The 25,921-nt window shown below is 40.7% G+C and overlaps 1 pseudogene across 1 annotated transcript in view; it reads left to right on the top strand.

Annotated features, from left to right (window-relative positions):
* Window positions 1-16,105: 16,105 nt before the first annotated feature.
* Window positions 16,106-25,921, top strand: part of LOC308609673 (putative helicase senataxin) — a 59,244-nt pseudogene continuing 49,428 nt past the window's right edge. The window contains exons 1-6 of the transcript in view: window positions 16,106-16,145; window positions 17,704-17,813; window positions 21,329-21,548; window positions 22,322-22,441; window positions 25,105-25,276; window positions 25,411-25,498. The product of the transcript in view is annotated as a putative helicase senataxin (transcript). The remainder of the gene's footprint in view (window positions 16,146-17,703; window positions 17,814-21,328; window positions 21,549-22,321; window positions 22,442-25,104; window positions 25,277-25,410; window positions 25,499-25,921) is intronic.

The following is a 25,921-nucleotide window of genomic DNA, read 5'->3' as shown; positions in this document are numbered from 1 at the left end:
GGGAAGCCCAGTATTAGCTATCTTTGATTCTATACAGGTAGAATCAATTACCACTTTCTGCTACACTCCCCCAACTGCCCCCAACTTCTAAATGCTCATGTTCCTCGAGACTTTTTGGACTCTTCACATTCTCCCGGTGCCTCGAAATAACATCTATGTGCTGATGGCTCCCAAATGTGTAGTTATAGGTCAGATTCTCCCCCAATCTCCAGGCTAAAATATTAATCTACCTACCTGCCATTTCCATTCAAACGTCTGAGCTGTTTGACCATAAGGTTAAAAAGGACTTTAGTTTCTCAGAGCAGTTTTAGGTTCACAGCAAAATTCAGAGGAAGCTACAGAGATTTCTGATATACCCGCTGCTGCCCCCCGCCATATGCATAGTATCCCCCATTACCAACATTCCCTACCAGTGTAGTACATTTGTTACGACTGAGGAACCTGCGGTGACACGTCATTATCACCCAGAGTCCATAGTTTTCATTAGGGTTCACTCTTGATATGTACATTCTATGGATTTGGACAAATGTATACTGACCTGTATCAGTCCTTTAATATCAGAGTACTTTCACTGCCCTAAAAATCCTCTGTGCTCTGCCTGAAAGCTCAGTCAGTTCACAAAGAAGATACACTAATTCTCAATCTGCACATGAATAGATGTTCTAGGGCTTCCCCGGTGGCGCAGTGGTTGAGAGTCCTTCTGCTGATTCAGGGGACACGGGTTCGTGCCCCAGTCCTGGAAGATCCCACATGCTGCGGACCAGCTGGGCCCGTGAGCCATGGCCGCTGAGCCTGTGCTCCGCAACAGGAGAGGCCGCAACAGTGAGAGGCCCGCATTCCACAAAAGAAAAGAAAAGAAAAGATGTTCTACATCATTATTCATTAGGGAAATACAAATGAGGCACCATTTTAACCCATTGGGATGACTGAAATTTAAAATACTTACAATAGGGGTAGTATTGACAAGGATGTGGAGCAAATGGCAGTCTTATACTTTGTTTATGGTAATTGAAGATGGTAAAATCACTTTGGAAATGGCTTGTAAATTCTTGTAATGTTAAAGGCACACCTACCCTGTAACCCAGCAATTCCACTCCTGCATATTTATCCATGTTAAATGAAAACATATGAGCATAAAAAGACTTGTACAGTAGTGTTCACAACAGCTTTATCTATTAACAGTGGAAAACTTGAAACCACCCAATATTCATCAGTAGATGACTAAAAGAAAAAAACCCAATTGTGGTGTATTCATTGAATGATACCCTTCTCTGCAATAAAAATGAATTGCTGATACATACAGTAACATCTGTGGACTTCATACACTTCCTGTTGAACAAAAGCAGATGGTCAAAAGAATACATAGTGTATAATTCCATTGATAGAGTTCTAGAATAGTCTAAATTAATCTATGATGATAGATATGTTGATAGAAGTCAAATCAATGTTTCCATTGGGTGAATGGGGAGAAGATTTTCTGCCAAGTGTCCCAAGGGCACTTTTCTGGCAGGAAGAAAATGTTTTATATCATGATTAGAGATGGTTACATGAAATTATGGAGTTGTTAAAATCTCTCAACCATACACCTAAAATGTGTACTTATTGTGTATAATTGTCTATAAATTATATAAAGTTGACAGAATAATGGACTAAGAGGCTACAATGAAGGTTAATGATGATGAAGTCAATAGAAATTATAATATAACAAATAATTTAGTAATTCATTAAGAACAGATCCATTTCAAATAGAAATAATGTGTAACATGTTCTTGGATTGTTGATGATCCAAATAATGATGAGTAATGAGTCAAATGATCAAACTGGAAAAAGTACTGAAATTTTGACATAAAATACTGACATATAAAACTCACAATCTGGGCTTCCCTGGTGGTGCAGTGGTTGAGAGTCCGCCTGCCGATGCAGGGGACACGGGTTCGTGCCCCAGTCCAGGAAGATCCCACATGCCGCGGAGCGGCTGGGCCTGTGAGCCATGGCCGCTGAGCCTGCGCATCCAGAGCACAGGCTCCGCAACGGGAGAGGCCACAACAGTGAGAGGCCCGCGTACCGCAAAAAAAAAAAAAAAAAAAAAAAACTCACAATCTGTATCTAAAAATGAGAAAATCTATGACAACCTAGTAGTAATGTGTTATCAATTCCAAGTACTTAGGTTCAATCATTACACCAGAAACTTTATGTGTTCTGAATTCTTACAGCTTATCTGTGAAAAAAGGCTTGATCCAAATTTTTTAAACTTGACAATCCTAAAATGTGCATATTATCAAACGAAGTATTAATTTGAAATGTTCATAAACACAATAAAATTTCATCAATCTTACTAGAAAAGAGACTGAATTACATTTGTGTTCCTTGTATAGAAAATGATCTTCAACCTCATTGCTGAGATAAAAGTGTATGAAGCCCAAATATATAACTTTTATAGAGTTGTGTTTTCAGCTTAAATATTTTTTTTCTGAATTTTTAGTATTTGTGGGGTTTGTCCATTTAAAAAAGTTGTGATTTTTGCTATTCATTTCAAATAAATATTAAAGACACCCCTCAAGTTGTGTAAACTTTGGGCTCTACAACTCCTGAGCATACCTTGGGTCAATGAATCTCTGAGTATAAAAAGCAATTCACGGAAAAATGCATTCAGTCTAATTTGATAAAGCTCAAAAACACGCTAAGCTTCAAATATTTACAGATTAAAGACAAACGTGGTAATATTATAAGGAAAGACCCACAGCGGGCTCCAAAGCAGGATGAAATTATGGCTTCAGTGGCCCTAGGCACTTTTTGCCTTCAGGGGCACTCTCCTCCTTAAAAATACCAAAATTTATATTTTATGACTGTATTGGTGTAAAGACAAATAAATGGTAAATATTAAAAGATTTTCTTCAACGTAATATTCCACTTGTTTTTCTGATTTTATAAGAAGTTAAAACATTTCTGTGTGTCCCTAGCCCAAGCTACCCTGTAAAATGGAGGAGCCCCTCTGTTCAGGATTCACGGTAATATTCCGTTTCTTACACTGTGGTGAGTAGCTTAGCATTTTATAAATATCCTTTCATGGCTACTTTAATAAAAACGTATGTAATACATTCTTCAAGGATACACATTAAAATGGTTATCTCAGGGAAATAGAGATTCCGGTGATTTTTTTTCCATCTTCTCTTTCAGAAAAAGTTTTTTTTTTTTTTTAATAGCCAGCCAGATCCCTATTTTACAAAAGTATTAATATTATTTTAAAAAGGATACCTACGCAAGTTATAGTGCAATATAGTTCCGCACAGTTTTGTAACTTTCGTATTTAAACACTGGATTTGAATTTGGCCAACACAGTCCGCCTGACAGAGAAAAATCTAGAAACGAGAATAACAGTCTTTGCCTCCCGCTGGGATTGTTAAATTTCCATAATAGGCATCGGGGCTTTCCGATAAGCCACGCCCTCTTTCTGGAATGTTCTTCAGCAGGACCCTGCCCACTTCTTCCCTGGCTCACCCCTTCTCATTCTTTGGTTAGGGTTTTCTGCTCAGTAAGATCGTCGCTGGCTGACCGGTCTGGATCGGGCCTAACTCAGCCTCTGCTTTCCTTTAGAGCCTTGATCAGAACTAGTAATTATTTGTTTTTCTGTCTCCTCTATTAGAGTATAAGCTAGTGGTGACGCCTCATCGTCGAAGTCAGCAGTAAGCGTTAAAAGAAAAAAAAAAATGGGTAGGCTTCCCAGGGGGTTTTACTGTTATATTCTGTACTGTTTTTCCTCTTTCCAATACTTAATGTATCCCTTTTCTATGATACAAAGTATATACTTCCCCCAAAGTACGTGTTGATTACATATTATATTTTAGGTCTCTAAAGGAAATCGAAAGAGAAAAACAATTCCTTCGCAACCCGTAACACCCCTGCTGAAACTCCTGAGGCGTCTAAAAGGGAAGAAAAAGGACTGGGCGGAAAAGACAGCAGGGTAAGCGTCCAGGTCGCCCGGGGTGGGCGCATCGGTGGGCGGCCGCTACCCGGAGAAATCCGGGTCAAGGCCGCGGTGGAACCTCGGCCTCAAGCTTTCCCCCAGACCCCGCCCCTCACGGACGCTCCTGATTGGGCGGCCCTGGGAGCCCGGAAGTGACGCCACGCCGGGCTTCCCGGCCTCCAGGCGGAGCCCGGGCGTGTCTCTTCCCACGCCCCGCCCCTCGGGGCACCAAAACAAGAAAGCGGCGGCCGGGGCGGGGCCTTCGGACGGCCGACGCCACGCAGAGGGCGGGTCCTGCGCTCGGGGCTTCTTCGGTTGGGTGGTCGGTTACGGATGTTGGCGACTGATCGCAGGCCCGCACTTCCGTTCTCGGCCGACTGTTGAGTTGAGGCACGGAGGCGGAGGCTGGTTAGCGGCCGGGGGGAGGCCGAGACGGGTGAGGAGAGCGTTGAACTCACGGCTGCTGGCCCGGTGAGCGTGGGAGTGCGCACGGTGTAACCGTCGCAGCGTGTGAGGCCCGGGCGGGTGGGGTAGGGGCGGCGTGAGCTCGGCCGCGTCCCTCAGGACAGTTGCGGCGCCCATTGGGGCGCCCTCCGGTCCTCTCCCTTCGCGTCGTCTGCAGTGCCGTCCCGTGTGAGCTCTTCTGAGTCTGGGAGCTGCGTAGTTTCTGTGGGAGTGAGTGGGGTGTCTCACTACAGAAAGTCTCTGTCCGCTCGGCGCCCCCTGCTTTCTCCTGCTGGGGTTCGTGCCTTTGGAGAGTGTGCCCCTCCCGAGTGGCCACCTGAGCCCTCCCTGCCCCACCTGAAGGCGATGGAGCGCTGACAGCCAGCCAGAGGGCCCTTTGCCGTCCTCCCCACCTTCCAGGAGCGACGATGTGCCAAGACCTGTGTGGCCCAGAAGGAATCGGGCCCGAGGCTCGAAGGAAGAAGAACCCTTGGCTGGTCAGTCAAAGCGGCAGAGGTGTTAGCTACTGACGATCGTAGGGCTGAACTCACCTGCTAATTGCGGGACTTAATGACAAAGTGCCTCGCTGTCCCCAGCGTGGGGACGAGGTCCCCCGTGGAGCCACTCCCCCTGTGGAGTCAGAATGGCAGTTGCACTGTTTCTTCATTCCTTGTTAGATCCACAGGCATGTTGTCTAACCTCTGGGAGCTTGAGCCCTGTCATCAAATGGTAATATTTGGTGGTTCTTTATAAGGATTGATGTGAAGCCCAGGTGAGAGAGCGAGTCTAAAAACCACTTCCTCAGTTTTGTTTTGTTTTGCTTTTTCAGAAATGTTGGGGCCCAGAGTCTGGTTATATATGAATGCAGATCCTCACCCATTCTCAAATAAACCCAGGAATCTCGACTGAAAGGATGGCTTCGCTGTAGGCCATTACCCCAGGTAATTATTTGGTTTTTTTTAATTTTAAATGTTTACATGTTTTATTATTTATTTGGTTGCATTGGGTCTTAGTTGCAGCAGGCGGGCTCCTTAGTTGTGGCATGCGAACTCTTAGTTGTGGCATGCATGTTGGATCTAGTTCCCAGACCCAGGGATCGAACCTGGGCCCCCTGCATTGGCAGCGCGGAGTCTTAACCAGTGTGCCACCAGGGAAGTGTCGGCAGTTATTTGTTAAATAGACACTTAAGACTTTTTTTTTCAGGCACTTATTATGTGCCAAGCACTGAGGAGTAAGACAAAAGAAAAAAAAAATACAGAACGGATCCTTGCCCCCTAACACACGCAGAATTGCTGAGGATGGAGCTTGTAGGTGGGAGACAGATAAGTAAACAGCTCAGCCTAACATGGTAAATGCAGTGATAGAGACCATGTACAAAGTCCTGAGGGGATAGAGAAAAAAGTCATCAAAGACAGATTGGAAGGGAGGGAATGAGTCAGACAAGCCTCCAGGCATGATGATGCTCAGAGGTAGTTCTCAAATCTGGCTCCTCCCACCCCCGCCCCCGAAATATTTACTTATTTATTTATTTTGGCTGTGCTGGGTCTTAGTTGTGGCTTGCGAACTCTCAGTGGCGGCATGCATGTGGGATCTAGTTCCCAGTCCAGGGCTCGAACCCCGGCCCACTGCATTGGGAGTGCAGAGTCTTACCCCCTGGACCACCAGGGATGTCCCCCAAATCTGGCTTTTTATCAGACGTACTGGTGGAGTCTTTTTTAGAACGCATCTGAATTTTCTCAGTGGTATCTCACCATGTGCCTTTGCTAATTTTTTTTGCCAAGTTCCTTTGGTGAGTCTGAGGCACATCCAGGGTTAAGAAGCAGGCAAAGGTATGAAGAGTAGGTGTCCAAGGCAGATGGAAGAGCTTCCATAAAGGCAGGTAATGCCAAACACCAGGAAGCATTTTAGGAAGTGCAAGTGAGGGGGAATGTCAAGAGATGATGCTGAAGCCAGGTCATGGAGAGCCTTGTGTGGTGAGGTCAGAAATTTTAATTTTATCGGCCAAAGGTAGAGGAGTCATTTGTGCTTTTAGAGTCTGGTTTTGGCTTTGGCCTTTGGCAGCACTTTGGAGGAAGAATTGATGGTGGATCAAACAAGAGGCAGATCATTTAGGTTTCTTCTGTAATCCAGACAAATAATGAAAATGTATTGAACTAAGGAAATGGCAGTCTCACTGAGAGTAAAGTACAGAGGTAATCAAGGTGGTAGACTCTATAGAACTTGTAGAGATGGGGGCTAAGGGAGGATAGCATAGGAGAATTCACAGGTTACTGGTTTGAAAAGTGAAGTCATGGTAATACCGTGGATACAGAGAATACAGGACAGATAACACATTGACGGGAAGGACTTTGTTCTGTTCTGGTCCTGTTTACTTTGAGGCAACTGTCAAGTGAGTATAGATTCACTGTACAGTTGGATATTGAGTACGGTCAGCCTTCCATATCTTTGGGTTTCCCATGTGTGGATATAGAGGGCCAACTGTGTTCCCTGTACTCCACTATTTTATGGAAGGGACTTGAGCATCTGCAGATTTTGGTGTGCATGGGGGGTACTCCTGGAACCAATCCCCTGCAGAAACTGAAGGGCAGCTGTATATCTTTGTGGAATTCTAGGCTAGGCTATCATTTATTGAGTAGCTGAAACACAAACATGGCATTGAGTTTTACCTACGTTCTCAGTCTTTGGGGAAGCTTCATTATAAATAGTAGTTGAAGAAATAGGTTGAATTGTCACCCACAAAGAGGATATTGAATGAAGGGTTCGAGTCCTGAGGACAAACCTTTGGAAATGTTGATATGAAGCAGGGGGAAAAGGAACAGATGATTATGGGGGCTGGGTAGAGGAAGTGAGAGAAGAATGGTGTGTTGTCGTAGCTAAGGAATACATGCTTAGCAGTTTCATATGCTTTAGAGGAGTCCATTAAAGAACCTACTGGATTTGGTATTAAAGAGATTATTAGGGACTTTTGTGAAAACATTCAGTGAAACATAAGGTAGAAGCCAGAGTGCAAAGGAGCTAAAGAAGTGAATCTAAATTATTTTTTCAAGGGGAGTTCCCTGGTGGTCCAGTGGTTAGGACTCGGCGCTTTCACAGCCGTGGCCCGGGTTCAATCCCTTGTCAGGGATCTAAACTAAGATCCCTCGAGCCGCTCAGCGTGGCCGAGGAAAAAAATAAATAAAAGCAATTGTGAAGAAGTTTAAAATAAATAAATTTTCAAAAAGTTTAGCTAGGAAGGATAGAAGAAAGTGATTGTTATTTGAAGTTTCTGGCCAGCTATTATTGATAAATGATATCCCCTGGATAAGTCAATAGAAAATTACAGTTATACCTCTGGTGAAGCATCCTATGTTATTGGCAAAAATACTGTCTCTCTGATGCACAGGAGCCGCTCTTACTTCTGTCATGCAGCTTGAGGATTCCCTGGACTCCCCCATTTGTAGTTCAGTAATGATTCCAAGCAGTAAAAACACTGATGAACTTAACAAAACTGTCCTCCAGAAGAACTGAATTGTACAAAAATTTGCAAGATTCATAGTCATCTACCAGCAGTTTTCCCTTAAAAGAAAAATTTCAGTATACCCTGTTCAGATTTTTTTGGGCTTAGCTATCAGGCCAATGATGATTTTAGTTTTAGGAACATAACCACACCCACTTATGGCCTTTGAGAGGAACTATGGAAACATGTTTCTATTGTTGATTTGCTGTAGCACTGTTCTCTCTGTTTTCTAAATTCCATGGCACTTATCTGTTATATGGCAGTACCTCCTATCTACTTTGAGAACATTTAGTTTGCTTTCTGGAATGTGGAAGTAAGCCAGCTCTCTGAGTGAGTGAAATAAAAAGCAGCCTCCATAATTTTTTTTTTTTACTAGAAAGTTTATTTTGCTAACTAACTTCTCTGTTAATAATTATTTTAAAGTATACAACATTTTGGGCTTCCCCGGAGGCGCAGTGGTTGAGAGTCCACCTGCCGACGCAGGGGACACTGGTTCGTGCCCCAGTCCTGGAAGATCCCACATGCTGCACGGAGCGGCTAGGCCCGTGAGCCATGGCCGCTGAGCCTGCGCGTCCGGAGCCTGTGCTCTGCGACGAGAGAGGCCACAGCAGTGAGAGGCCCGTGTACCGCAAAAAAAAAAAAAAAAAAAAAAATGTATACAACATTTTATTTGTACTTCAGTACCTTGATTTTTTCAAAGTTGCAGTTGACTGCAGTCTTGTTTCCTGCTCAAGTCAAGCTTGAAACAACTGATGTTTGAGAAATCTTCCCTGAGTTTCATTTTCTGTCCTTGCATTGTCTAGAAGGGTGAAACTTGTTGAATTAGATTACATCACTGGAAAAACACAGCTTCTGCAGACTTTTAACTTCCTGGTATTATATTACTGGTTTTTCAAGTATGAGAAGTTCTTTGAGTGAAATTTATATTCTGCAGAAACATAGTGTCTATTCTGTTACTTCATATTCCCTAGTTTGCAGCACCCTTAAAAAATGTAATTGAATTAGAATTAGTGTTAGGAAAGGGCAGGACTCTCCAGCTGAACTAGCATATTACTTTTTTAATTTTTCACACAAGGACTGTGTAACTCATGCTATTTTTCTGCTCTACTTTACAAGAAGCTCCTAAATTAGGCCTTATTGAAATTAAGTTTCTTGTACATAAGTTTTGATTTCTCTCCCTTTCTAAATTGCCTTCTAAAATGTCTTTTTCTTTATACTTTAATGTTGAAAGCTGCCCTGCATTCTTTTCAGAAGCCTGAAGAAAGTATACAGTTAATATTTAATAAATTTTAAAAATCAGTTCACAAGACAAATCCATGTTTTTGATTGTACAGAAACTATAAATACTGTCAAGATGTGATCAGTTTCCCATTAGCAGAGCTTATTATGCACTCTGAATTTTTGGGTGGTAATGCATTCAAAAATGTAACATTGTCAAGTTTCTGTACCCAAGTATTCAATGACTTGGGTCATGTTTCTTAACCTTTTATTGTCCCTTCTCCCTCTCTGAAAGGAAACGTTTAAGACATTTCTTTCCTATGAATTTCCCGTGAATTTTAATCCCACCAATATATATTATATACTTCTTTACGTAATGTCCATATACCTGTGCTTTATATGTATAAAGAGTAGGATGTGTTCCACTAACCAGTTTTCATCTCCTTGAGGATGATGTCACTCCTGATGAGAATGCATGGATTAGGATCATCCAGTTAGGCAATGAACTTCATTGGGTTTACAGTTGGGTTTGTAACTTTTTTCCCATCAGGCTGATATACATTCATTAGATAATGAAGGTCAAGTTTTCAAGACCGGTTTTGTTGGGTAATTTCCTGGCCCAATTCCCAATAAAATGTTTCCATACGATAGAACACTTGGTTTGATTTCCCTTGGGTGTGGTTTTCTCCATTTTTGTCAAAGACTGGCTAATAGCTGTTTGGCTAATACATTGAGTTTGTCTGATGTTTCTCGCATGAATAGACTGGGGTTGTGGGTTTGGGGAAGCATACTGCAGAGTTGAAGTTCCTGCCTCATCACATTGTGTCAGGGGTTACCAACACGACTTAACCACTGGTGATGTTAACCTTGATCACTTGGTTTGAGGTTGTGTTTGCCAGGTGTCTCCACCATAAGTGTGATTTTCACTTTGCATCCTTTCTTATTTGGAAGTGTTTCACCAAGTCCAGCCCTCGCTCAAGATAGGGTGGGATTAAGCTCCACTTCCTGGAATGGGGAGTATCTGTATATATTATTTGCAATTCTTCCATAAGGAAAGTTTGTTCCTTCCCCCACATTTGTTTATTCATTCATTTGTATCAGTATGGATTCATGTATATTTATACTGTGGGTTATAATCCAATATTACATTATTTTGTTACTCAGATTGTTTCAGCTTTGGCCGCTGGGAGCTCTTCAGGTTGGTGTCTATTATGTCCCTTTGACATGCCCCCTTCCTTTTGTGTTTTGTGCACGTTGTTTCTGTTCCGGGCTTCCCTGGTGGCTCAGTGGTTGAGAGTCTGCCTGCCAGTGCAGGGGACACGGGTTCGAGCCCTGGTCCTGGAAGATCCCACATGCTGTGGAGCAACTGGGCCTGTGCGCCACAACTACTGAGCCTGCGCTACAGAGCCTGCAGGCCACAACTACTGAGCCTGTGCTCTAGAGCCTGAGAGCCACAACTACTGAGACCGCATGCCACAACTACTGAGGCCCACGCACCTAGAGCCCGTACTCCACGAGAGAGGCCACCGCAATGAGAAGCCCACACGCCACAACAAAGAGTGGCCTCTGCTTGCTGCAGCTGGAGAAAGCCAGCACGCAACAACGAAGACCCAACACAGCCAAAAATAAATAAATTAACATTAAAAAAAGTCCCCCACTATTATTGTGTTACTGTTGATTTCCGCTTTTATAGCTGTTAGCAGTTGCCTTACATATTGAGGTGCTCCTATTTTGGGTGCATATATATTTATAATTGTTATATCTTCTTCTTGGGTTGATCCCTTGATCATTGTGTAGCATCCTTCCTTGTCTCTTGTAACATTCTTTATTTTAAAGTCTATTTTATCTGATATGAGTATTGGTACTCCAGCTTTCTTTTGATTTCCATTTGTCTGGAATCTCTTTTTCCATCCCCTCACTTTCAGTCTGTAACTGTTCCTAGGTCTGAAGTGGGTCTCTTGTAGGCAGCATATATATGGGTCTTGTTTTTGTATGCATTCAGCGAGCCTGTGTCTTTTGGTTGGAGCATTTAATCCATTCATGTTCAAGGTAATTATTGATATGTATGTTCCTATTACCATTTTCTTAATGGGTATGGGTTTGTTTTTGTAGGTCGTTTTCCTTTGTGTTTCCCACTTAGAGAAGTTTCTTTAGCATTTGTTGTAGAGCTGGTTTGGTGGTGCTGAATTCTCTTTGCTTTTGCTTGTATGTAAAGCTTTTGATTTCTCCGTTGAATGTGAATGAGCTCCTTGCCAGGTAGAGTAATCTTGGTTGTAGGTTCTTCCCTTTCATCACTTTAAATATATCGTGCCACTCCCTTCTGGCTTGTAGAGTTTCTGCTGAGAAATCAGCTGTTAACCTTATGGGACTTCCCTTGTATGTTACGTGTCGTTTTTCCCTTGTTGTTTTCAGTAATGTTTCTTTGTCTTTAATTTTTTGTCAATTTGAGTACTGTGTGTCTTGGCGTGTTTGTCCTTGGGTTTATCCTGCCTGGGATTCTCTGCGCTTCCTGGACTTGGGTGGCTATTTCCTTTCCCATGTTAGGGAAGTTTTCGTCCATCATCTCTTCAAATATTTCCTTGGGTCCTTTCTCTCTCTCTTCTCCTTCTGGGACCCCTATAATGTGAATGGTGTTGCGTTTAATGTTGTCCCAGAGGTCTCTTAGGCTGTCATCATTTCTTTTCATTCTTTTTTTCTTTATTCTGTTCCACAGCAGGTGAATTCTACCGTTCTGTCTTCCAGATCACCTATCCGTTCTTCTGACTCAGTTACTCTGCTGTTGATTCCTTCTAGTGTATTTTTCATTTCAGTTATTGTATTGTTCATCTCTGTTTGTTCTTTAATTCTTCTAGGTGTTTTTTCTTTTAATTCTTGTAGGGCTTTGTTAAACCTTCCTTGCATCTTCTCGATCTTTGCCTCCATTCTTTTTCCAAGGTCCTGGGTCATCTTCACTGTCATTTTCCTGAATTCTTTTTCTGGAAGGTTGCCTATCTGCACTTCATTTAGTTGTTTTTCTGGGGTTTTATTTTGTTCCTTCATCTGGTACAAAGCACTCTCTGCCTTTTCATTTTGTCTGTCTTTCTGTGAATAGGGTTTTCCTTCCCCAGGCTGCAGAATTGTAGTTCTCCTTGCTTCTGCTGTCTGCCCTCTGGTGGCTGAGGCTACCTAAGAGGCTTGTGCAGGCTTCCTCATGGGAGGGACAGGTGGTGGGTAGAGCTGGGTGTTGCTCTGGTGGGCAGAGCTCAGTCAAACTTTAATCTGCTTATCTGCTGATGGGTGGGGTTGCGCTCCCTCCCTGCTGGTTGTTTGGCCTTAGGCGACCTAGCACTGGAGCCTACCTGGCTCTTTGGTGGGGCTAATGGCGGACTCTGGAAGGGCTCCCACCGAGGAGTACTTCCCAGAACTTCTGCCACCAGCGTCCTTGTCCCCACGGTGAGGCACAGCCACCTCCCCTCCTGCCTCTGCAGGAGACGCTCCAACACTAGCAGGCAGGTCTGGTTCAGTCTCCTATGGGGTCACTGCTCCTTCCCCTGGGTCCCAGTGCTCACACTACTTTGTGTGTGCCCTGCAAGAGTGGAGTCTCTGTTTCCCCTAGTCCTGTCAAATTCCTGCAATCAAATCCTGCTAGCCTTCAAAGTCTGATTCTTCAGGAATTCTTCCTCCCGTTGCCGGACCCCCAGGTTGGGAAGCCTGACATTGGGCTCAGAACCTTCACTCTAGTGGGTGGACTTTGTGGTATAAGTGTTCTCCAGTTTGTGAGTCACCAGCCCAGCAATTATGGTATTTGATTTTATTGTGATTGTGCCCCTCGTCATTGCAGCTTCTCCTTTGTCTTTGGATGTGGGGTATCTTTTTTGGTGAGTTCTAGTGTCTTCCGGTTGATGATTGTTCAGCAGTTAGTTGTGGTTCCGGTGCTCTCGCAAGAGGGAGTGAGTGCACATCCTGTACTCCGCCATCTTGAACCAATCTCTGAAATTAATTTCATTTAACCCTTTTTACTTGAGTTTGGATGGTGGAGGCTCTGATGGTAGTATAAAACCCCAAATTGGAGACAGTTGAAAACTGTACGTTTCAAACTTAGTAGGAATAGTTTTGTAGCTATTATATTTGCAGCCATTACAGTTTATACTGCCTTGACGTGCAGTGAGTTATGGGCAGCAGTTCATACACACATGTGCAAAGTCATGTGTATATATACTTCCAAACCAAGAGAAAATTCTTCTCTATATGAGTTTTTGTTATTGGTATGGACTAATATTTGGGGATTTCTAAGGTTTCCAGGGATTTCGGGAGCAGGGCCTCAGGGAATGTGAAAGGTTTCCTGAGCTTCTCACTTGACTCCAGTACATGATTAGAACACTCCAAAATCTGTACTTTGAAAACATTGATAATTCTATGTCTCTGTATATAATTTCCCATCAGTACTGTATAGTTTTGAGCTGGCTTTATAACACAGCTGTATGTTGCCTTATGATGTTTATTACTAACTGCTTTCATTTCATTATTTTTCATGTGTCACAGGTAAAGTTTTTACGAGTAAGCTCAGATTGAGTTTAGCCAGTGATTGATAAGCTGGCCAGCAGAATGTTCTGGATGTGGTCGAGGCACATTGTAAGTTGAAGACATGATCATTTGTAGGAAATGTACCCATTCTCCACCAGAATAGGCCTGAAGTGTTGTGTGTTTTTTTTTTTTTTCTTTAGTCTTTCCATGTCTTCTTTTCTGGATACAGGTACAGAATGAGCACATGTTGTTGGTGTACACCAGGTGGTATTTCCACCATTGACTTCCTGCAACGCTATGCATCCAAGACCCACTCCAGTGAATTTCAAACAGCTGATGAAGACCTCTGCTACTGCTTAGAATGTGTGGCGGAATACCACAAAGCAAGGGATGAATTGCCATTCTTACATAAGGTACTTTACATTAATTGGGCAGTATTTTTCAGAGCTTGATAACTAGGAAGAGAATAAATTTAAACTCTGTTGGAAGCATTCAGGGAACTGAAAACGTGATTTAAACTGTGAATGCTAATATACGTGTAGTATGTAACTCATAGCCTGGTAGATAGTAGGTGCTGAATAAATGCTTATTGATTGATGGAATTGAATTGAAATCTAAAGCAGAATTTTATAATCCTCCACTTTTAGACATTTTGATGTGAAACAGTTTCATGAAATGAAGTGACGTATGGGGTTTTTTTGGGTTCATGTTTTAATGTCGTTGTGTTTGACTTTCTTAACAGCCAGGTATCTGAATGGCTTGGGTTATTCTTTTATTGGCTAATAGTTCTTTTTTTCCCCTCTCTTCATTTTTTAATGTTACGTGCTATAAATCAATAAAGACAAACATTTTTTTTCATTCACAGGAACCAAAGTGAAACATATAATTTTAAATATGTGGCTTTGAATATTGGTTTATTATATTTATCTGGTGAGAAATGGAATACAGACCATAGAGTTACGTATAATAATATAGAAGAGAGGAGGGGATGATAAGTTATGAACATTTTGAGGAAAACTTTATGTTTACAAAGTTGCCTAGCGATGAAGCTAACCAATGCCTTTATGCTAAAGCTGATGTTTCAAGGTAATTACCTATGGCTGGAACATAGGAGGGAAGTCAGAGAAGGCCCAGCTTGTGTAAAGAAGCTCCAACTTCTCATTTCCTTTTCAATAGAGTATAGTTGACAGTGCTGTTGATAACAAAACTCTGCAAGAGCAATGTTGTAAACATCTCATGCTCTATGTACTCATGTTCATGTATCATAAAAGCCACTTTTATGTTCAGTGACTGTTTTCTTTAAATCTAATATAATTTTTTTTTTTTTTTTTTTTTTTTTTTGGTACGCAGGCCTCTCACTGTTGTGGCCTCTCCCGTTGCTGAGCACAGGCTCCGGACGCGCAGGCTCAGCAGACACGGCTCACGGGCCCAGCAGCTTTGCGGCATGTGGCATCTTCCCGGACCGGGGCACGAACCCGTGTCCCCTGCATCGGCAAGCGGACTCTCAACCGCTGTGCCACCAGGGAAGCCCTGGTACTTCTTTAAACTTCTGAATTTTTATGCTTAGGAAAAGGCTTTCTAGAAGGATCGTCACATCCAGTATATTTTGTTGCTAATAAGATATAAAGCACACTGCCCGTTTTTCTTTTCCTGTAGGTTTTATGGGAATTAGAAACCTCACGTCTCATAAATCACTTTGAAAAGGCCATGAAGGGAGAAATTGGAGACGATGACGAGTTATATATAGTAGACAACAATGGAGAGGCACAGCTGTTTGACCTTACTGGCGAAGACTTTAAAAATAAGCTTCGAGGGCTTCCCTGGTGGCGCAGTGGTTGAGAGTCCGCCTGCCGATGCAGGGGACACGGGTTCGTGCCCCTATCCCGGAAGATCCCACATGCCGCGCAGCGGCTGGGCCCGCGAGCCATGGCCGCGGAGCCTGTGTGTCCGGAGCCTGTGCTCCGCAACGGGAGAGGCCACAGCAGTGAGAGGCCCGCGTACAGCAAAAAAAACAAACAAACAAACAAACAAAAAAAAAAAAAAAATAAGCTTCGAGTTGCTCTTCTTGAAATACTGAAATATCCTTATTTGCTTTTACATGAGCATGTTAGTGAGTATCTTGGGTGTTTCACAGTTGTATCATTTTTATATTTTAAGAATTGTAAGAATTTGGGTTTATCTATATTGAAAATCTGTTTCTTAAACATATACTTAGGATACTTTTTTTTCCAAACGTTTTATTTTGAGCATTTCCAAACCTAGAAAAGTGAATTACACAGTGAATACCATATACACACCACATAGATTGTACAGCTGCTGATATCTTGCTGTATTTGCTTTATCACATATTTATTCTTCTATCCATTCAATTAATTTTCATTCTTGGAATTTGTCTGTAGCAGGGTTTTTCATACTTGGCACTGTTGACATTTTGGACTGGATAAATCTTGGTTCCTGAGGGACATGCTGTTTATTGTAGGATGTTTAGCAGCATCCCTGGCCTCTCTCCACTAGATGCTGGTAGTGACTTGCTCTCCCCATTACCCTAGTTGTGACAAGCAAAATTGTCTCCAGATATTGCCAAACGTCCCTTGGGAGTTGGGGGTCAGGGCCAGTGGGGGACAAAATCGCCAGGTTGAGAACCACTGGTCTGTAGTAGTTTTCAGTAATCACAATGGCATAGCATATTATGTCTGCCTAGATTTTGGCCATTTATATTTGCATTTCTTAATATGAATCTCTTGAAGACATTTTCCTGATCTGTCAAATCTAACGAAATAACAGTACCTTTAAGGCACCCACTACTGTATCTAGTCCACATTCAGATTTTCCCAGTAGTTGCAAAATGTGTTTTTTGGATGATTTATTTAAATTAGAGTCCAATCAGGGACTGTGCATTTGGTTCCATTTGGTTCCATATTTCTTACATCTCTTTTAATCCAGAATAGTTTACTTTTACGTATGTGTGCACAGGTATAGATATCGTTAGATAAATAGATAGATGGATAGATAGATAGATAGATTTTTTTGTCATAACTTTGACTTGCTGAGACCAGATGGTTGCCCTAAAGAATAATGTGCTTCCTGGACTTTTCTGATTTCTTCCTTGTCATGTTATTTGACTTGTTTCTCTATCCTCTGTATTTTCAGTAAATTGAAAAGTATATCTAAAGATTTATTAGATAAATCAGTTCTTTCTAAATAAATTCAAAATAACTAGATTTTTAAATTCGAACAAGTCATTTTTCAAACATTTATTAAAGAGTACCATATCCAGAAAACTATATAAGCTTGATTTTTCATAAACTAAGCATACTTGTGTAGCTGGCACCCAGGTCAGAAACAAATCATCATCAACACACCAGAAGCTCTCCTCTTACTTTTCCAGTCATTGTCCCTCCTTCCCAAAGCTAACCACTGTCACTACAATATTCTTTGAAGCTTGACAAAATAAAGTTGATTCATCTGATATGGTAAACGTATGAGTCTATTCAGTATACTTTTGAAAGAGTGATGAAGAAATTTCCATGAAGCAACAGGGATTAAGATAGTGCTGGTACAGATAGACTCATGGAGCAGTGTAGAGACTCCAGAAGTAAACCGAATATATTTGGGGAATTTACTCTTTGCTGATGATAGCATTTCAAACCAGTGGAGAAAATGGATTACTCAGTAACTGAGAGTAGGACAAAATAGCCATTTGTGGGGCAAAGCTGATTTTATCCCTGTGGTACAAGATAAAGTCCTCATGGATCAAAATGTAAAATGCTAATGGAATTGGACCTATAGCCATACTTCTAAGAAGGTGCTCTCTGGAGATAATTATGCCCAGTGTGAAAAAAGATGTTTGTACTAGGAAAGTCAGAGCAATTCATAGGCACACACTATGATCAACCTACCGGTCTTTCAGCAGCTAAATATCATTCCTACATTTACAGCATTTTTATGCCTCAGTTTAAAAAAAAAAGGAGCAACTTTTCATTTACTTACAGAGCAACTGAAGGAGCCAAATTTAGGGAATCTTGATACGTTGATAAGATTTATGTCTTATGTTTACTGCCTTATTTTTTCTATTTAGATGAATTATGCGTTGAAGCACTTTGCCGGATGGAACAAGCTAACTGCTCCTTTCAGGTTTTTGACAAACATCCAGGGATCTATTTGTTTTTGGTCCATCCCAATGAAATGGTGAGTGTGAGTGTTAGGCAGTGGAAGAGGGGATATTTTATTTTTGCACCTATATTACAGATAACTATAATAGAGGTTTTTGATGTGTACTTTGTTTAAAATATTTGCCAAAGTTATTCTCTTGTTGTTGTAGCATTACTGTAGTTCAGGAGGGGGTGCTGGGGGGCTCAAAGAAGAGGGTTAAAAGAGTAGGGAAACAGTTCTGACAGGTGATGCTTCAGTTTAAAAGACAAATGAGGGAATAACCTGAACTTTCAGTGTGTTGACCTGAACTAACGAAGAAGGAGAGTTCTCTCTTGCTTTTCTTGCTTGCCTGCCCCGCTCCAAGCACATGGAAATACCAGTTAAAACACTTGAAATAATTATTTTGCTAATAGATGAGATTTTTAACAGGTGATGGGGTAGAGGGGAGAACAAGGAGATTCAGTTCTTAGGTGCCAAACAGGAAGAGGAGCATGAGAATCAGAACAGTAGGTAGACAGAAGCAGAGAGCAACACCAGAGGCTTGGAACCTGACTTTGAGCTGATTGCTCGAGTTTGAGGACTTAACATCATGTGGCGAGGCAGCGTGTGCAGTAGGACCTGTGCACATTGGCCTCTAGAACTGAGTTACAACGTTAAGACAATAGCCACGAAGGGTTGCTCTGCCAATAGAAGGGTAGTAAAGAGGCTTTTTTTTTAAGTGGCGAAGAAAGAACACGGTAATGGGGTTTCCAGTCAGAATGGTGGTGAATTTCTGTCTCCTTTGTGCCAAACCCAAACAATGATAGAAAAGAATTCAAAAAGTGGAATTCTAAAAGGTATAGTCCCACTTTTTAAAGGGTAAATGTTTCTTTGGACCAGTAATGGAACAGAAATACAAAGTGATACATGGTGGAAACCTGTATGTCGGCCTGGGTGGCTGTAGGTAGCAGGGGACTGAGTTTGTGCATGATAATAAGAATTACAAGTCTACTCCAGGCAAGGGTAGAACCAGAGTCGAGGCCTGTGCTTAAAATAAAGGTGGGGCTTTCCTGCCTGTGAAAGAAGACTGACAGAAAGTACAGCCAGCTGCTCTCCGGGACTGGCTTTCTTAAAGCTGCAAAGCAGTAGAGGAAGCAGGTCCAGCTGAGCAACCAGGACCTGGGCCAAGCACTTGCAGACTGGGTGACTGGGTCTGCAGGGCCAGGAATGACTGTATTCTTCATTATATATGTGTTTTTGTAGGTGAGGAAACTGAGTCAGGAGACTTAACCACAGTTACACAGGCTAGTATGGTGACTGGGATTTGTATATAGGCAGCCTGATCCAGAGCCCTAATGCTTTTTTTAAAGTTTTTATTTGAAAATACTTTAAAATTTTCAGAAAATTCTCAAAAATAAATAAAAGTAGAAAACACCTGTATATTCTTTAGCTGTATTCACCAATTACTAATGTTTCACTCCATTTGTTCTATCATTTGCTTTCAGTTAACTACAAAGCTGTTTGTTTTCTGACCATTTGAGAGTAGGTTGCATGTATCATAGCCTTTTGCCCCTAAATACTTCAGTGTATATTTCCTAAGAATAAGTATATTCTCACAATATTATAAACTTCAGTGACTTTAACATTGACACAGTAAGGTCTGTTTTCCAGTTGTGTCGTGTGATCCAGTGTACTTTGTAGCATTTTCCCCCTGTACTCCAGTATCCAGACCAGGATCAGGATTTACATGTAGTTGTGTTACATTAGTCTCCCTTAATCTGTAACATTTCCGCAGCCTATCTTTGTCTTTTATGACAATTACATTTCTGAAGAATAGTCATTTCTGCCTCCCTCCCATTTACAAAAAATAGAATGCTTTTCATTTTGGGTTTGTCTGATGCTTGCGCATGGTTAGGCTTCGGTTATACGTTCCAACTGGAATACTACATAAGTGAAGGATGCTATGTCCTTCTCAGGCTGTCAGATATACGGCATGCCATATCATCCGGCCTCTCATGGTGATGTTAATTTTGATCATCTAGTTGAGGTGTTGTCCAGTTTCTTCACTGTACAATGTCTATTTCTTAAGTACTCTAAGATCACATAAATACCTTACTCCTCACCAAAATGTTCTCCTAAATTTAGCATTACCTGATGGTTCTTCCCTGAGCCAGTTTTTCTAAGATTGCAAAATAGTTTCAACCCCAGCACTTTACACATTTACCAGTCAGCACTTGACATTGATTATACTATAATCAAGAGCCATTTTCCCTGCTCTTCATTTATTCATCTGTTTATCATAAGTTATAGACTCATTGATTCCTTTGTATTTTTTTTCGATAGCTTAAAATCCATTACTTAATTATGTTGGCATAGAGCCCATTCTTTTGTCCACTAGTTCTATGTTTTGCAAACTTTTCTGCCCATAACCTAAGTAAAAATATTCTTCATCGAGTTCACACACATATAGACATACGTGACCTAAACATTTCACAAAACAGTACTTACTGTTACTATGAAGGACGCCCACTGATTTTTTTTTAAAATTTTATTTAGTTTTTAAGGTTGGTTGTGATCACTAAATTCAGTTTGTAGTGCAGAATAAATTTAAAATCACTTCCCTATGCTATATCGCCATGTAGAGGTGACCTTTGATTTCTTCTGAGGTTTCTCTTTTCATTTTTCCTTTTTTAACTTTCTATTATGGAACATTACAAACATACAAAAATAGATTGGTGTAGTGAACCCCCATATATCCATCACTGTGCTTCATCTGTTATCAATATGTGGTCAGTATTCTACTCCTGTTTAGTTACCGCAAATCTTAGACATCAGAGCATTTCATCCATAAAATACTTTAGTTCGTGTATCAAAAAGGTAAGTGCTCTTTTAAAAGAACAATTACATCGACACACTTATAATAATAATAATAATATATTTCTAGTCAGTATTTGAGTGGAAGTTACTCTCTCAAAAATGCTTTATCAGGGTTAGATCAAATCAGGATCAAGTAAGGTTCACATGTCGCATTCCAGTTGACCCTTGAGCAACAGGGGTTTGAACTGCATGGGTCCTCTTATACACAGATTCTTTTTAATAGCATGTAGTATAGTACTACACAGTTCGAGGTTAGTTGAATCCATGATGCAGAACCAGGATATGGAGGGCTGCCAACTATGTTATATTCGAATTATATTAGTGTATTCAACTACGCAGAGGGTAGGTGCCCCTAACCCTTGTGTGTTGTTCAAAGTTCAATTGTAATTAGTATCTTCCATCTTTTTTTTTTTTCTGTCATCATGGACCTTTTGGTTTATTTCCTTTAAATGTCTGAAAATCATGTATTTTTCCTAAAGTACTTTATTCTATATGATAGTTTTTTTCTTCCAGTTTTATTGAGGTATAATTGACATACAGCACTGTATAAGTTTAAGATATACGGTGCAATGATTTTTTTAAAGTATTTGATGTATCTTGTGTCCTCTGTAATCTGTAGAGAATCTTATTTTAACTGTATTCTTTCTGTAGACAATTGTGTGTTAAATGAAGTAATGAATGTGTTACACTTTTAGGTTTCACGTTGGGCTATCCTGACAGCAAGAAACTTGGGGAAAGTGAACAGAGATGATTATTATGACTTACAGGAGGTTTTGACTTGCCTTTTTAAAGTTATTGAGTTGGGGCTTTTCGAAAGTCCAGACATTGATACTTCTTCTGTCCTTGAGAAGGGTAAACTGATTCTTCTGCCTTCACACATGTATGATACTGCCAACTACAAAAACTATTGGTTAGGTGAGTATTGTTCCTACACACATATAATTAGTATTTTCCAATATTTCTTATGATTATCCTGCAAGGGAAGGGATCTCTTCTGGTAATCTGATCAAAAGTGCTAAATAAAGGATTTCATAGTTCACAATTCTTGTTCTGTCATTAAATTGACTATTACAACATCTTGTCTTTAAACATTTCTTATCCTAGAAATCATCTGTGTAAGAGGTACATTTTCAAGTATGGCAAATAGATCTTTTATTTAAGGCAGTATTAGATGTTACCGTATTAGCACAGCAGCTGAACTTAATAGGGTTTTGATCTCTTGAAACAGAGGTTTAATACCTCTTTTCCCATCTGTAAAATATTTCCTGGGAGAAAGCGATACTAACTTTGGTTTTCATCAAGTTGTATATTGACTTAAAGTAGTTCTGTCCTACTTCATTGATTCAGAGTCTTACAGTCATGTGTATATTTGGCAGTGACTGGTACTTGAAATATAGTGATCTTAAAATTTAAGGGGTCTTTGATATTATGAGATGCAAATTGTGTGGTAGTCATTTTGGAAATGGTTTTCTAACCAGGTTCGTGCCAGTTTCCCTTTTTATTCAGTCTAAAGTTCTGTTCTTAGGAGGAGGAGTTGTATATGAATATCTCAGACTTCAATGTCTGAGGCACTGGATACTGTTTGGTTTCATCTTACTGCCTTGTTATTCTTTTTGCCAACTAAACTGGAGAAGACATTAGAACAGCTTTATTTAATCAATTCAAGAAAACTATACGTGATCTTACAGGTATCTGCATGTTGCTGACCATTCTTGAGGAGCAAACCATGGATTCACTGTTGTTGGGCTCAAACAAACAGAATGATTTTATGCAATCAATACTTCACGCCATGGAGAGGCAATCAGATGGTAATAAACTTTATTTGCTGACTATTGTGATGATGGTGCACTTTGAAAATACTAGTGTCACTGTAAGAACTTGGGTGTATGATGTGGAGGAAAGAAAGAATGACCGTTTTATGGTTTTGGTCACAGAGTCAGAATTTTTAATTGGAAGGGACCTTTAGAGTTTAACTCGGCACATTACTTTCATAAAAGAAGAAACTGAAGCCCAAGGAAGTTAACTTACTTTTGAAAAAAATAATTAATTAATTTTTGGCTGTGTTGTGTCTTTGTTGCTGTGCATGGGCTTTCTCTAGTTGCAGCGAGTGGGGTCTACAGATTCCTTCTTTAACATCTTTATTGGAGTATAATTTCTTTACAATGGTGTGCTAGTTTCTGCTGTATAACAAAGTGAATCAGCTACACATATACATATATCCCCATGTCCCCTCCCTCTTGCGTCTCCCTTCCACACCCCCATCCCACCCATCTAGGTGGTCACAGAGCACCAAGCGGATCTCCCTGTGCTCTGTGGCTTCTTCCCACTAGCTATTTTACATGTGGTAGTCCATGCCACTCTCTCACTTCGTCCCAGCTTACCCTTCCCTCTCCCCGTGTCCTCACGTCCATTCTCTATGTCTGCATCTTTATTCCTGTCCTGCCCCTAGGTTCTTCAGAACCTGTTTTTTTAGATTCCATATGTAAGTGTTAGCGTACAGTATTTGTTTTTCTCTTTCTGACTTACTTCACTCTGTACCACAGACTCTAGGTCCATCTGCCTCACTACAAATAACTCGATTTCGTTTCTTTTTATGGCTGAGTAATATTCCATTGTATGTATAGCCACATCTTTATCTATTCATCTGTCGATGGACACTTGGGTTGCTTCCATGCCCTGGCTCTTGTAAATAAAGCTGCAGTGAACATTGTGGTACATGACTGTTTTTGGATTATGGTTTTCTCAGGGTATATGCCCAGGAGTGGAATTTCTGGGTCGTATGGTAGTTCTATTTTTAGTTTCTTAAGGAACCTCCATACTGCTCTCCATAGTGGCTGTATCAATTTACATTCCTACCAATAGTGCAAGAGGGCTCCCTTTTCTCCACACCGTCGCCAGCATTTGTTGTTTGTAGATTTTTTGATGATGGCCATTCTGACTGGTGTGAGGTGACACCTCATTGTAGTTTTGATTTGCACTGCTCTAATGATTAGTGGTGTTGAGCATCCTTTCATGTGTTTGTTGGCAAACTGTATATCTTCTTTGGAGAAATGTCTGTTTAGGGCTTCTGCCCATTTTTGGATGGGGTTGTTTATTTTTTTGATATTGAGCTGCATGAGCTGCTTGTAAATTTTGGAGATTAATCATTTGTCTGTTGCTTCATTTGCAAATATTTTCTCCCATTCTGAGGGTTGTCTTTTCATCTTGTTTATATTTTCCATTGCTGTGCAAAAGCTTTGAAGTTTCATTAGGTCCCATTTGTTTGTTTTTATTTCCATGTCTCTAGGCGGTGGGTCAAAAAGGGTCTTTTATGTCATAGAGTGTTCTGCCTATGTTGTGGCAGGCGGATTCTTTACCACTTCACCACCAGGGAAGTCCCCTCTTTAAGAAACATTCCATAATTGTCTTCACCTAACTAATGACTTTCTTCCTTATTTGAGAGCTTCCTAGACATAAGACAGCTTCAGTAGAGGATAAAAAAGTATATGAGCAGTTCTACACGAACGACTATGATAAAAAAAAAAGTAGACTCTAAGAGCCCTGAGGGAAATAAAGCAGAAAGTTCTAAGGTTGACAGTAATTGGGTGAGTTAGAGCACTTGCCTCCTAAGAATACTGCGGAAGATGACAGGTGGTGCTAACAGTGAAGCCATTCTGGTTCTCACTTGGAAAAAGCCAGCTATCTGTTTTTTTCTGTAGGTGGTGTATCTTTATGTGAGTGTCAAAAATAAATCTGGAAAGAAAGAGTAGAGTAAGATCTTACAGATGCTTGACTGAGGGCTTCTAATTTCCTTAGAAGACATTAAGGAGCAAGTGAAGGTCTTTGAGCAGGGCAGTGTTTTGCCCCTGCATGTAGAGAAGAGGGGAAGGACCGGGCATAAGAGTGTGTGAGTAATGGGAATTCCTGCCAGTTGGATGGAATGGAGATAACAACAAAGCCATGTTGAGAATGGATGGATAAAGAGTATGTATCTCTGCTTATCCAGTGGATGAGGGGTTCAGTCCTTTATTCCAACCGAATGACACACACAATTCAGGATTTCTCATATCATGGACTTTGTTTAGATCTGAAAATACCAAGTTTTTCTTTCTCTCCCTTTTTTTTTTTCTACTTTACCTCTGTTATTTATTGAAGGATGGGAGTATAAAGGTCTGGAAGAAGCAGAGGAGGAACGATTCTTTCAGGTTGGCAAATAGGGTGAGAAAGTTGAGTTTATCTGGACTATCTCAGTTTGTTCCACACAACAAGATTTCTTAACAGAGGTGTATTGCTTTAAAAAAAAAATGCAGACATTATTTAAAAGTTTGCCAGGTTTCTAAAACCTGTAGTTGACAACACTTTACTTTAAATTACTTCCTGCTTTGCTTTCAGTTTTGTTGCTACCCAGGTAAAGAATGCTTAATTCTCAATATATTTTAGTCCCTTTCTCTAATTGTGTTGTAATTTGGCAAATTACTCCATTGTGTTTCAGATGATAGTGTGGATCCTTTCTGGCCAGCGTTACACTGTTTCATGGTGATTCTGGATCGTCTTGGATCTAAGGTCTGGGGTCAACTGATTGATCCTATTGAGGCATTTCAAACCATTATCAACAATGTGAGCTACAGGAAAGAGATCCAGAACATACGGAACAGCTCTGTGAGGTTCGTTCAGTTCCTGTGTCAGGATTTCCAACAATCTGTATGAGGAAGTCTACTATAATTGACTTTAACAGTAGGATTTTTCTCTTCTTTTTACCCTTCATTTCAGTAATTTCTATTTGTTCTTAATATTTAAGGACCAAGTCAGAACCGGAGTCATATTTAGATGATATGGTGACTTGCAGCCAGATGGTATACAATTATAACCCTGAAAAGACCAAAAAGGTATAAAACATTTTGAGAATTCAGATGATATTGTATTGCCTTTATATTGTATAGTCAGTGTTTTATGTGGTTAGTTGCATTGCTGATTTTATGATATGTAGCTATTCTGAATCAACTGTTGCATAAAACAGTTTCTGATTGAACAGTAGCTCATGAGGAAAAATGGTCTGTAATGAGAGCATGCACAGTTTGGGAGATTAATTTTTAAGTACATTTTGGAAGGGTAGAACATTTATGGCATGAGGGAGATAAATCACATGACTAGAAATCAAAACCAACTGAAGGAAAGAGGTCCAGAGTACATGGAGGTTTTGTAAATTTAACCTTTTCATGAAAGCTTCACCTCAAAATTGGACTGTTTTCAATTTCTTGGGGGTCCATATATGTACATCAACACAGGAAAGTTGAGCAGTGTATTTTCTT

This window comes from Mesoplodon bidens (assembly GCF_964165515.1).
Source record: "Mesoplodon bidens genome assembly, chromosome: Y".
In the NCBI taxonomy this organism is placed as follows: Eukaryota; Metazoa; Chordata; class Mammalia; order Artiodactyla; family Ziphiidae; genus Mesoplodon; species Mesoplodon bidens.
The sequence above is the reverse complement of the archived record's forward strand: the minus strand, read 5'-3'. Positions and strand labels throughout refer to the sequence as shown.